A 14,589-nucleotide genomic window follows, 5' to 3' on the forward strand; every position below is an offset into this window, starting at 1 on the left:
GGCTGCACAAGAGGATTAAGTGTCATTATGTATGCATGTATATGTATGTGTATGTGTACGTGTATGTGTATATGTATGTGTATATGTAGGGCAGAGACAAGTCCTCCAGCCCTTAAATTGATAATTGATCTCTTTTGTACTAGAACACATGATGTGTGTGTGTGTGTGTGTGTAGAGGGAAGTCAAAAACTGTTACTTTTTTCTTTCAAGAAACAGGCAACAGGAGACATGAATTTAATACATCAGCTGGGATTAGTCACCTGTGGATAAGAAGGGAAGATGACAGCATGTTTACCACAAAGAGGGATTTGTGTGGGAAGGAGGAAAGTACATCAAAAATTGCAACACTATAAGTCTAATTGCTCCTTCATAATTTTTCCTAGGGCTCATTCTTTTTCTTTTGCATATGTTGACTTTCAAATTGCAGTTATTGACCCAGGAAGTCAGGAGAGTCCCATAGAGCCTGTGTTTTCTGGCCCAGTGAGTTCCTGTGTTGCTGGACGAAGTGCCCTCAGGGCATATGCCTGCACAGGTGCTCTTGCCAGGCAACAGTCCTGATTGTGCCAATACGTACCAAAGGACGACATGTTCTCCCTACGTCATGAATCTGTAATCACTGTCACCACACAATGCATTTTCAATAGCAATAAAAATACAGACAAAGTTCAGTGGCTGAAAGGTCTTTGACAAGGCTCTTGCACATCTCGTCTCATCAGGAAACCACAGGCTTTCAGAAGCACATGTATTTGTTGCCTTTTGAAAATATCAAGCATCTAAAAACAACTAAAAACAATTGTACTGAGGACAGCCCATTTACAAACACCTTGAACTTCAGAGAAAAAATACCATTGTCAAATATTTTAAATGTCACAGTATGTAAGAAATATGTTTGGGTGATTTCTATATTTAACCAAATAAGTTATTATAAAATAGGCTATAAATGGATTGATGCAAAATTAAAATAAATCTTTGTCCATTTCCTGTAGTAAAATATAATGACTTATACTGATAAAAACTTTTAAAATATGTATTGGCAATAATACTTTTGGAATTATATGTCATTACTTTGCTAATGAATTTAAATAACTTTATCTTATAGTAGTCAATTATACTCATAAAATTCCCAAGAGGTACTTAAATGTTTAACTTGATTGGGAACTGAAATGTAATGGAATCATGTTGCATCTATTTGTTTTGTTTTTTTCAAAGTAGGGTTTCACTCTAGTCCAGGCTGACTTGGAATTCACTATATAGTCTCAGGGTGGTCTCATACTGCATCTGATTTCATAAGAAGTTTTTTTCTTTTTTCTAAATACAATTGAGCATTAAAAAAGAATACTTGATGCTGGAGAGATGGCTTAGTGGTTAAGACACTTGTCTGAAAAGCCAAAGTACCCAGGTTCAAATCCACAGTACTTATGTAAGCCAGATGCACAAAGGGGTGCATGGGCCTGGAGTTGGTTTGCAGAGGCTGGAGGCCCTGGGGCTCCCATTCTCTCTTCTTCTCTCCTTCTTTCCTTCTCTCTCAAACAAATAAATAGAAATCAATTTTTTAAAGGAAGCTGCAGATTAAATACATTATGTACTTTGAAACATCTTGGAAAGCTATTATTGTTTTGCTAATTTCAAGTTTTACTATATTTTCCGTAGTTGTTAAGTGAAATATTTAAGTAACCTACCATTGGTTCCTATAGCTATTATATTTTACTATGTGAAGATGAAATGTGGAAAATTCTATACAGAGCCAAATTTCCTAATGATATATTCTCTACTTTCATTCTACAGCAAAGTTTTCTGAATGGAGGAATAGTAATGAGTGATAGTCTCCTTTATAAGAGAGAAAACAAAATCTTCTGCACTTAGTAATATTTAGCCAGTGGGCTAGTCAGCCTTCTGTTATTATAATAAACATCTGAAATCAATAACCCTAAAAGCAAGAAAGGTTGTTCTGGCTTACAGTTTTTGTGGTTTCTGTGATGACTTCTTCTTTTGCTTTGGGGTCTGTGGTAGGCCGGCACATTATGGGTGCAGCTTGTAGCAAAACCATTTACCTCACAGCCAGGATTAGAAGGAAAGAGGGCAGAAGAGGAGAGACTGAAGTTTCACTGTACCAGGTAAGGGCACAACTCCAATGACTAGAAGATCATGCACAAAGCCCATTTCTCCAAGCTTCTACCACCTGTTAATAATGCCAAGTTGAGGACCTTGGCCACTAGGCCTTCGGATGACTTTCTCATTCCAGATTTTGAGATTGACCTACTGATTACTGTGCTAAGAAGGCAGCAACATTTTCACTCTGAATGATCGCAACCAGCAAGGTAACCCACTGCCATGCAGCTCTAGTCCACTCAATAGCCTCATCATGATAAGCTGAGAGAAGCTTCTGGAATTCTGCTATGAATCAGTCCTCAGCAGTTCATATTTTATCAGACAACAGGTACTGACTATGACTCATCTCCATGTTCCCACCAGTTCTATCCCTTTCTGTAAAAGTTTGGGTAAAGCATCAAGAAGTTTCCAGGCAGAATAGGCACAATCTTCCATTCTTCCCATAGGCCCAGCTTGTCACAAGAAGAATGGTGACCACTAGTTAGAGTACTTCAAGGCTCAGCTCGGCTCCGAAGAGAGTCCAGCCTCCCTGGATTTCTTTGCACATCTAATCTAGGAGGTGAGTGGAATGGTCCAGAGAATCCAAGATGCTTCTTAGAATGAACTTACTAAATCCTGGCTGGAAGTATTTGAGAAAATGGTTTTATTGTTTTTGCTAGCATAAATGTAGTAATATAGAAAGCTGAACATTAATTGCAGTTAGAAGTTCTGAAAAGAAAATTTGTTTGAGACAAAACCTATGCCACACATAGAAACAGAAGATGCATTTTTAAAAATACCTAACTTAGTTTCTCTTCCGTTTTTTGTTTTTGTTTTTTTTTTTTTTTTTTCCAATAATCCTTCTTCAGTTTTTACCAGGAATGTACGGTATGACCAAAGTTAACAAAAGCAATTCTCTAAGCATGGTTAATTCCTAGCCAGTGATCAAGGGTGACAGGCAATGACCGGACAGTAAAGGGTCAGAGCTGTGTGTCAGTGCCCTGCACTCCAAGCCCCTGGTCTGTTTCTTTACAAAGTTCAAAAAGACTCAGTGAAGTGGTAAATAACAGACTTATCCACAGGCGTCTGAGAATGGATTTACTCTACAGGAAATTAAATTGAAGTTCTTGAGGCCTTGAGTTCAGCTACATTAAAAAAACAATCCAGTTCCGTACAACATAACCCAAGGCCTGTTTTCATTGTACCACTCACTCCTTCATGTGTGTTTACAGAAGACTGATTATCTTAAGCCATTGAAATATTAGGTTAAAAAATAAGATATGTCTCAGGCACCAAGTTTTATTTCTTCTTTAATAAACTTTCCTTCTGAAATCAAAATGTAGAAAGTAGGGCTAGAGAGATTGCTCAGTGGTTAAAGGTGCTTGCTTTCAAAACCTGCTGGCCTGGGTTCAATTCCCCAGTTCCCATGTAACACCAGATACATAATGTGGCACATGTATCTGGAATTCTGCAGTGGCAAGAGACACTGGTGTGCCCATACTCATGTCCTTTCTGTTTGTTTTTATCTCTGTGTCTTATTCTCAGATAAATAAACAAAAATATTGTTTTTTAAAAGAAAACCATAGAAAGCAACACCAATACAATAGCAAAAGCCAATTTAGCTTTCCCTACCTGAAACAGAACTGAAACAAAATGGCAGATTACATGATATTACCTGGCAGTGACTCTCCTCTGGGCAGATGGGCAGATTAGTGGTTCCTAGAGGGGGATTCACATGTTTTTGTTACAAAAATAAAACATATCCTAGCTTGTTCTTTTTATTTAGTATTTTTATTTATTTATTTATTACAGAGAGCAAGAGATTGAGAGAGAGAATGGGCATGCCAGGCCCTCTAGCTACTGCAAACAAACTCTAGACACATGTGCCCCTATGTGCATCTGGCTTTCATGGGATCTGGGGAATTGAAGCTGGGTCCTTAGGTTTTGCAGGCCTCACCACTTTGTAGTACCTTAATCACTAAGCAATCTCTTCTGCCCCAGCTTGTTCTTTTTTTCTCAGAATTGGAAGGGAAAAGCCAATAAAGGCAACAGAGAATAAAATTCACTGTTGTACAGATTTTACACCCTTGCTTACAAGTTTACTTAGAAACCTTTATTCTTCATAAAGGAAACACTTGGCTGCAATAGCCCAACTCTATTGGGAAAGAACCAATAAATAAGGAGGAAGAGAAGAGGGAGATGAACTGTGCCTATAAATCTGAGCAGATCTTGAGCTATTGCTTTATATGTAAATAGCAAATAATAACAAGTTCAACGTTTACTATAAATAAATAAAAATACATTCCCTCTGCTTTGATTTTTTGTGTGTATATGAAAAGGGTGGTGTCAGCATGTGTGTGTATGTAGAGCCTATGTGGTGTATACATGTGTGTGTGAGTTGTGTATGTGCATGTGGTAACCACAAGAAAATTTGGAGTATCTTTTGCTGTCACTCATCCATGTACTTCATTGAGGGTCTTTCCTTTGACCTGCAGCTGCTGCCTTCAGTGAGCAAGCTTCAGCGATCTTCTGGTCTCACTCTTGCCCCCAGGCTGACAAGGATTACTTACATGAAAGACCATGCTCAGCCTTTCTTATGGTTTCTGGGGAATCAAACTGAGCTGCCTCAGGCCCTCTCAGGCTCTCACCAGTGCTCTTAACTGCTGCGCCACCTCCCCCGCCTTCTCTTTGACTTTAATGAGGAATGCCTTCACCACAGTACTTGTCACCATTGAAGAGTTCGTTATTCTTTTATCACATTGTTTTTATAATGATTCCAACTTTTCCTCTCTGAGTCTTTTTTTACTTGGCCTTTCTTTTTCTCCTCTTTCAATTTTCTCCTATGAGCAGTTGAAGCCACAGCAAAGCTTTCAAAGTTTCCATGAACACTTTATATCAACAGAGAAAGGGTAGGTGGGCAGTGTACAAGAAAACCTGGGGAGGGAGGAGGACATGGAGTCGTAACAGAGCCCAGAGACAGCAGCCAGGATGACAGGCTGCCCAATTCGGTGCCACCTCCTATTTTATCCTTTTCAAGGCAACCTGAATATTTTTTTTTCTTTGTTTGCTTTAATATGTTCTCACACTATATCTCAGGCTGGGCAGGAATTAACTATACAGTTCAACTTGGTCTTGACCTTGTGGCAGTCTTCCTGCCTCACCCTCCTAAGGATTGAAATTACAGGTGTGAGCCACCATATCCAGCTAAGATGTACTTCTGTCAGTCACAAGAGTCCTCTGTGTCTCTTGGATGTCCTGTTTCTTTGAATATCTGTCAGTCAGGAAGGGTCCCTTACGTCTCTTGGATTCCCCTTTGCTTCCTACTTCTGTCAGTCACGAAGGGTCCCCTACATTTAGTGGATTCCCCTTTTCTTCCTACAACAATTTTCTGGTTCTGAAAAGCTGCTTTTGCCCATTCAGACCTAATGTGTAGGCCCCTTTGCTTGTTATGTCTCTTTGAGCTCTGAGGAGAGCCTCTGCTTCTCACCTGCACACATTTATTGTACCTGGAAATTTCTCCTTAAAAAAAGGTTTGATCGTAAGCCCTTGCCAGCTGTTAGATTCTGTGACAGACACTTCACCTTGATCTTTTTTTTTTTTTTTTTTTTCCCTAGGTAGGGGCTCACTCTGGCCCAGGCTGACCTCGCATTAACTATGTAGGCTCAGGGTAGCCTCAAACTCACAGCAATCCTCCTACCTCTGTCTCCTGATTGCTGGGGTTAAAGGTGTGTGTCACCACGCCCAGCCTTCTTTCTTTTATTTATGTGGTAAAGTATGTGTGGTGTATGCCTGTGTGCTGTTGCACAAGCAGGAGGCCAGAGGAGAACTTTGGGTGCCTTTCTTTATTACTCATCCACATACTTCCTCCAGAGATAGCTGCTGGATTTTTGGTCAAGAAGCCCCAATGATTTGCTAACATCTCTCTCTCCTCTCTTGACTGATGTTTACAGACATGCATGGCCATGCCCAACTTTTTGAAATGTGGGTGCAGGGGAGTCTAATTTCTAGCAGTCTCAGGCCCTCCTGCTTAAGTGGAAAGTGCTTTACTACTGAACCATCTTCCCAGCTCTTACTCAACTTTTTATTTGTGCTTACAATTGGAATTTGTTGTACTAGTAATTCCTACCCATGCAATTTGTGACAATAAAGTGGCATATAATGTGCTTCAAAGTGACAGCATCTCTGTGCATAGGCATGGAATTGAGTTTGGATAAAACTTACTATCAGCATGGAAATCAGGGCTCAAAAGAACTTTGGAAATATGGAAAACAGAACTTGAACTTGAACCTCACATGGTCTAACTTTATTTCCTATAAACCACACTGATAATGTGACTTAAAATCCAAGTGACTGAGAACACTCAAGATAAGTTTAAATCAAGCAAAAAGTGTGGAAGAAAACGCTTGAGCCTGGCATGCATGCTAGAGGTCTTCATCCCAGAGCCCTGGAGACTAGGTCAGGAGGACCAGAAAATCCAGACTACCCCAAATTGTAGTAGGAGACCCTGTCTTATAGCAAAACAGAAAAAACAAAAATGATGAAAGGAAGGGAGGAAGCACAACCCGTAAAGTGAATGGAGAGAGATATTCTTTAGAAATGTCATATCAAAGTTTGTACATGGACCATAGTTTCTTCAGAAGTTTCAGAGAATGTGCCTAATGTGAATGTTTGTCTAGACATGTTCTGTGTAAATGCTTACATAAGGGCTCCATGTATCCTACAGATGCTACGGTGTTGCAGAGTGTCTGAAGGTTTGCCCTGTCAGTGCTCTATACAGCATTAGAGGGAAGGGCCTCTGCTTCTCTTCTGCACAGGCGGTAAGGCACTGAACATGTATTGGCCCTTCCCAAGTTCTGCTCAGTTCTGGACAGGGAAGCCTACCGTGCTTCTGTCTGTTCTGCCTTTGATTCGTCTGTGATTACAGGCCTCTGGGAGAGTAAGACTTTGTCCTTGCAGCTTCTTCCTGCACATCTCTATGCATGCATTAATATAATCTACCCTGAAGCAATGCTTGGTTCTCCTGTTAGTGATATTTCTCAAAACTTTATCTACTTATCAAACCCATTGGCTAACACAGGTGCTTCTAAATTCATCTATAATCACCTACATTTTATTGATGTCTTTACTCCTTTAATTTTGTTTTCTGGATTTTAATAGTATATTCTTAGGTTCATAAACAGTTGTTTTAAACTTGTAGATTGCAATTTATAAATCTTATATTACATGACATTTATTGGATTTTTAATTCTTTTTTCTTTAGTTCCTCACAGTTAAAAGTTAATATAGAAATTTGAGTGCCTTTAAGAGCACAGGAGCCTTTCCTGGCTCTTGGTTGGCTTTTAATCTAGGAATTAGAGTGCCAGATTGTTACAGTCATGTAAAACTTCCACTGAGTCACTGGCTTTCAGGTTCTTATCTTATGAGTTCAAAGAATAAACTTCACAGACCATAGAGAGTGAAGCTTAGAAATATTTTATAATAGCTAGAACTTAAAAGAAGGAAGGAATGATGAGTTCCTGCCCAGGAGGAGGTAGGAGGGGATCCATAAAACAGAAAGGCCTACCCAGAGACCCAGACAGCATAGGAAAATGAATGAAGACACAACTCAAGTGAAACATGAGGCTCTCAAGAGGATGATCTGCCTGGTTAGGCTAATCCGGGTATTTTATAGGAAGGGGGATTACTTTAGAGAGATCAAGGGAAGGACTCAGGTTTCAATCCTCCAGGAAATGGAACTATGCTTATTTCTTCTAGGGAAGGGGAGCACCTTTATGTAATGATGTGTAGCAGATTTCTGCTAACTGAAATATTCCCTCCTGAAGAGAGGAAGTTTGTTTTGAGGATTCTAGAAGTCAATTCTTGGAGACCTGAAACTGAAAAGATCACAGGACCACTCTCCAAGGTTACAGGAATGATAAGCAAAGGACAGACTTTAACGAATGCTAATGAGAAATTAAAACATTCCCTCCTGAGGTTGCGGGATGGGAGTAAGGTTGTCAACAAGTCTAGGGAAAGGGTTCAAGATCCTCCCTAAGGCTATATAAAGGGGAAAAGCACCTTGGAGAGGAAACTTTATTGAGCTGCCTCCAAGTCATGCACTGTGCTGGAAGCTGAGCAGCCTATAGGTTGTGGGTGAGTCATCACCTATGCAGAGGTGGGTTTTCTGCCCATGATTCAGCAACCTTTGAGATGAAGTGGCTGTGGGGGAATAATCATCCAGAACGAGATGAGGCTTCTCTGGTATGGCTGCTCTGGTTTACCCATTGTTCTTACAAGCACCTCCAATACATTCATTGGTTCACCCAAACTGGTTTAGGTGAAATTGTTTTTTGGTCTGTCATCTATCCTACTAGGGTGAATTAAATATGAGTTCATGGCTCCTCATTGAAAAGTATTCCACGATAGGAAAAAAGAGATTTAGGGAGCAACTCAGGTTTAAGAAAAAAGAAATTTAGAAAGGGAACTCCTTTAGGAAGAAAGAGACAAGGAAAGCCAGATGCCATTTTGACATTACTGACCTCTAGCAAAGTGGAATTACCTAGATTTTCCCACTACAGGCTCAAAAACATTCCTCACCTTTGCTATTGGAGGGTTCTGTTATTGCTAAACTGCTTCAATATTATTAAAGTCATAATTTTAATTTTCATGTTTGACCAATGTTTACCTTTAAATATTTTTTAACTAGGGCCTGGGGAGATAGGTAGCTAAATCAGTAAAATGCTTGTTCAGAAGTATGAGAAGCAAAGGTCCAATATAAGAACCTACATAAAAATTCTAAACATGGGCTTAAGCATGGGCTAAGATGGCTTAGCGGTTAAGCGCTTGCCTGTGAAGCCTAAGGACCCCGGTTCGAGGCTCGGTTCCCCAGGTCCCACGTTAGCCAGATGCACAAGGGGGCGCACGCATCTGGAGTTCATTTGCAGAGACTAGAAGCCCTGGTGCGCCCATTCTCTCTCTCTCCCTCTATCTGTCTTTTTCTCTGTGTCTGTCGCTCTCAAATAAATAAATAAAAATTAAAAAAAAAATAATTCTAAGCATGGCAACACATGCTTATAATCCTAGCATTGGGAGACAAATAGGTCCCTGTGTGGTATTAGAAATTTGTCAGAGAAACTAGACCCAGATGATGCTGTAAAGATTCTTTGCCCTAAGACCTTATCTTGCTTAACAGCTGCTATTGTGTAAGCCTTTACCAGGGAGACAGCATGAGACTGAGTCTCTTCCCATCTATGCAGCTACATCCTGTTTGTAATGTTATCTGGTCAGTTTAGCCATAGACAAACTCCCCTGAACTTCTGTAGTTTTCCACTTTCAGGCCCCAGTTACATGGCCAAAAAGTTTAATCCAAGAATGTGGCGAACTCAAAGTGATGTAAGACTGCTGCCTGCCATACTGCCTATAAAATCTCCCAAGCCATCAGATCTCAGTGCTCAGGCTTTGGAAGAGATTCCAAACCCACACTGGCATAATATTTTGGTGCTTGTTCTATGTGACTCAGTTTCCTATAACACCTGGGGCTTGGGGACTAGCCAGGCAACCCTAATTGGTAAGCGCCAGGCCAATGAAAGAACCTCTTTCACCAAAGAGCACGGACACTCAAGGTTTTCCTCCATATGCACACCCACACAAATGCATGAACCCCTGCACACATGTTCACTTACACCCACGAACATTTAAAATCTATTTCATAGACTTATTTCATGCCTATATAGTTTAAGAAAATCCATATAACAAATGAAAGAAAGGTTTTTTGTTGACAAGCTTTTATATTGTTTAAAAAATTATATCTTTTGTCATCTTCATAAGTCAATATTTATCTTTTTTATGTAAGACTCATTTAATTGAAAAATACTATAGTTTCAATGTCAAGATTACTAAAAAAACCTCACATTGTTTCCATTTTTCACATACAAAGCACGATACCACAAAAAAATACTGTGATGGTGAAGGTGTTGTCAACTTGATCTGTTTAGTAATCCAAAAAAATCCCTTTCAGGTGGATCTTCGAGGTTGCTTCCAGGGAGGATTAACTGAAGGAGGAAGTCCTTCCCCAATAGTGAGCCTTTTCCCCAGATTTGGCTGCCCCTCTCAGCGGGGGGTTATATAAGGAAGCTGTGGGTGAAAAGAGCCCCTTCCATCCACTTGGCTGCAAGAGCTGCTTGCTGCCTTCCAGTGTGGACTGAAGACCAGCTTCAACTGAAGACCTGCATGGATTGAAACCAGCGGCTCCTCAGACAGCCTCCAGGCCTTCAGTGCCAGATTGGGACTGCTCAGGCATCTGGCCACGTGGACTGAGCAGCTACTGGGTTCCTTGATTCTCAGGCCTGCAACTGCTATTGGACTACTGTAAACTAATCCAATAAACTCCCTTTTTAACATAATTCATTCCAGTGGTTCTGTACATCTAGAGACCCCTGGCTAAGTCAGGTACCAGGTGTAGCCAAAGCTACTTTATCCTTGCTGTAAGGTGACTGGCAGCAGTGGCGAAACTCAGTTATGCTACTAATTTCCCTGCAAAGTTTTGCTCAGCACATCAGTCATATCTTTTCTCTAGAAATAAAGAAACAAGACCATGAAATGTGCACCACGTTTAGCTTTCAGCCAAACTTTTCAGTTGTAATAATAATGCACAAAGATTTTGACATCTGAACCCATCCCTTTGTTTTCTATGGCCTCACAGCAAAACAAGTTAATGTTTCTTCCAGAAATGCATTTCTTGTTGCCATAAGCTTTTCTCCCCAATTTTTATTTTGCATATTTGAATTTTTGACCCAGATTATTATCTCACCAAATAAGTGTCTTTTTTTTTTGCAGTATGCTTGTTCTTCACTAAGAATTATAAATTGACATTAGACTTTTTAAACCATTATGGAAATTTTGATTTGGAATGAATTGTGTGTGTTAATATATACTTTTTCTCTAAATTTTTATTTGTATTATCAATACTAAAAATCACTACAATTTTCCCCCATTTTTTTGATGTTGTTGTTTTGTTTTGTATTTATTGAAGTAGGTTATCCCTCTAGCCCAGGCTGACATAGAACTCACTCTGTAGCCCCAGACTGGTCTTAACTCATGATGATTCTTCTAGATCAACTTCCCTAGTGCAACAAGAGACCCTGCATACACACACACTCACATGCACACACACACACACACACACACACACACACAAACTTATGTATACACACACGCACACATGCTTGAGCATGTGCACATATACACACACATAAAAATAAACACATTTTCAAAAGCTAACCCCTCTGTAGGAGGCAGCAGAGAAGGATGGCTAGGATCAAGGAGGGTGTCAGGAAGAGAAAGGAGCACATAAAAGGGTAGGATGATGAGGAGTCTACACCTGGTAGGCTGCTCAGTTAGCGGGTGGAAGCTAGAGGAAGTGTGACAAGATCTGTGACATTATGTCTTTATTAAGGCCCACTGGTCATGTCCTTAAGGTTCTTTTCACGGGGGTTGTTGGTTAGATAAAGAAAAAAATAAATGGGCCAGGCATGGTATCACATGACCATAATCTTAGCACTTAGGTAGTTCCAACTCCTAAAGTTTCCAGAACTTTCCAAATCAGCACCATCTGAAGGAATCAGTCTTTCAATAAATGAGAAATTTTGAGGGACATTTTATATCCAAACTGCAATATGCTATTTCTACTTCTTCACAAATACAGGGATGCTTTTCAGTAAAAGTATATTCTAAATATAAAATCTCTGTAAAAAAATTCTTATTGGTTGTAATACCTAATCACTAGGCAATACGGCATTGAAGCTTATATCACTTAATTAAATTCTTACAGTAATTCAAGGTACCACATGAATATTAATCATCTTTTGTTTTTGTATTGTGGACATTAATTTTTTTGAAGCAAGCACAATAGACTAGCCTTTTTTTTTCTTAATGTGAGAGAGCCAGAGAGAGAATTGATGTGCTAGGGTCTCCAGCCACTGTACTCGAACTCCAGACGTGTGTGCCACCTTACACATGAGCAACCTTGCATACTTACATCACCTTGTGCAGGATCTGGAGAGGCGAATATGGATCCTTAGGCTTCACAGGCAAGTGCCTTAACTGCTAAGTTATCTCTCCAGCCCAAGGACATTACTATTTTAAAAAGTCAAATGACAATAATATGTGGCTACACTCAGTTGACACAGGTTCTTTTAAATATTATTTCTCTTTAGAATAAGTGAACTACTATCCTTGTTCCATGAGTCAGTAGCAGATCTTGAGAAAAAAATAGTCATTAAAAATGTCCAAAAAATGGCTGGAGAGATGGCTTAGTGGTTAAGGCATTTTCCTGCAATGCCAAAGGACCCTATTTCGATTCCCCAGGACCCACGTAAGCCAGATGCTCAAGGGGTCACATGAGTTGGGAGTTTGTTTGCAGTGGCTGGAGGCCCTGGTACACCCATTCTCTCTCTCCCCCACTCTAATAAAGAAAAATAAAATAAAAAACTGAAAAAGGAAAATAAAAAGAAACCTTATAAAAAAAAAATGTTAACAAAGGGGCTGGAGAGATGTCTTAGTGGTTAATGTGCTTGTTGGTAAAGCCAAAGGGCCCAGGTTTGGTTCTCTAGTACTCAGGTAAAACCAGATGCACAAGGTGGCTCATGCATCTGGAGTTCATTTGTAGTGGCTAGAGGCCTTGATGTGCCCATTCTCTATCTGCCTCTTTCTCTCTCAGATAGATAAATAAATAAAATATTCTTTTAAATGTCCAAAATGGACTGGAGAGATGGTTTAGCCATTAAGGCACTTTGCCTGTTAAGCCTAAGGACCCATGTTCAACACTCCAAATCCCACATAAGCCAGATGCAAAAAGGTGAGGCAAGCACAAAGTCGCACATGTCCACTAGGGGGTGTAAGTGTCTGGCATTCGACAACTTCAGTGGCTGAGGCTCTGGTGTACCAATTCTCCCTGTAAAAAATTATATATTATAAAATGTGTCCAAAAAGGTAAGCAAAGTCTGGAGGTGGGAATTGAAGAAGATATCACATTGGTAAAAGTAAAAAAGGTCCCATTGTCACAGTAAATGCTATGACCAGTATTTGTCAGATGTAAGATACTTTGGACAAAATTGAATTGAACGCTTGGAACTGACACATATTCCCTAACTTGGGATCCCTGAGCAGACTGCAGGAAGTGGGTAGAAGTGTCTGGTGGCTCAACCACAGAAGCAGAGAAACAGGCTGTAGGTGGTGGTGAACTGCAAGGACATGAACTAGCAGAAGTAAGTATAAGGAAAGAGCTGTGGGGCTGGAGGAAAGAGTTCCATCAGGAACTCAGGCTTTGTTCTAGTCAGCTCAGTGAGGAGGCGCAAGATGGAGCAGGATAGCCTCATGGCAGTAGACCCAAATCAAGCACAAAGGAACTCTCCCCAGGTACTACCACACTAACAGAGTTTTGTAAACATAATGCAGATATCTACTATGAGCAATAGTCATGAAATAAAACAAATTAAATTAAATCATAAAACTTTAGCATGATGGCCGGGCATGGTGGCACACGCCTTTAATCCCATCACTCGGAAGGCAGAGGTAGGAGGATCTCCGTAAGTTGGAGGCCACCCTGAGACTCCATAGTGAATTTCAGGTCAGCCTGTGCTAGAGTGAGACCCTACCTGGAAAAAAAAAAAAAAAAAAACTTTAGCATGACAAGATTATCATAAAAAGAAATATATTTAAAATATTTACAAAGAAGCCAGGCGTGGTGGCCCACGTCTTTAATCACAGCACTCGGGAGGCAGAGGTAGGAGGATTGCCCTGAGTTCCAGGCCACCTTGAGACTCCATAGTGAATTCCAGGTCACCCTAGGCTAGAGTGAGACCCTATCTTGCAAAACAAACAAACAAAAATTTAAAAAAAAAAAAATTTGCAAAGAAATAAGATAATGTTGTTTTTAAAACCTGAACTTTGAAAGCCTGAAAAATTCTAGTTTTAAGATACAGACATCAAAATTTAAAAAAGAAAGTTAAATGGATAGATATAACTGAATGCACTGTGGAGAGATGAAGCAACGCACTTATGAAAGGAAGGTTATGTGACTTGACAGAGAGAACAAGAGTGTTCATGCACGAATTTATGTAATATTATTGCTTAAGGATCCATTTTCCACTCTGACATAAACTGTTTGAAATCCATTCATACTGTCACCTTTGGCCTAGTCAAAACTAGTGCCAAAACTGTGTGCCTGTTTACAAGACATACCCCAGCCCAATCCAGCACTGCTGCCAACCATATGGCAAAGCCTAATGGTCAGTCATATAAACAAGCATCCCCTTCAAGCTTCCAGTTTACTTTTTATTTATTTATTTGATTATTTATTTATTTGAGAAAGGGAAAGAGGCAGAGCAAGAGAGGGACAGAGAGAGAGAGAATGGGCATGCCAGGGCTTCCAGCCACTGCAAATTCAAGACCCATGTACCACCTTGTACATCTGGCTTATGTGGGTCCTGGGGAGTCGAACTGAGGTCCTTTAACTTTGCAGGC

This window comes from Jaculus jaculus, chromosome 9, assembly GCF_020740685.1.
Source record: "Jaculus jaculus isolate mJacJac1 chromosome 9, mJacJac1.mat.Y.cur, whole genome shotgun sequence".
Taxonomy (NCBI): domain Eukaryota; kingdom Metazoa; phylum Chordata; class Mammalia; order Rodentia; family Dipodidae; genus Jaculus; species Jaculus jaculus.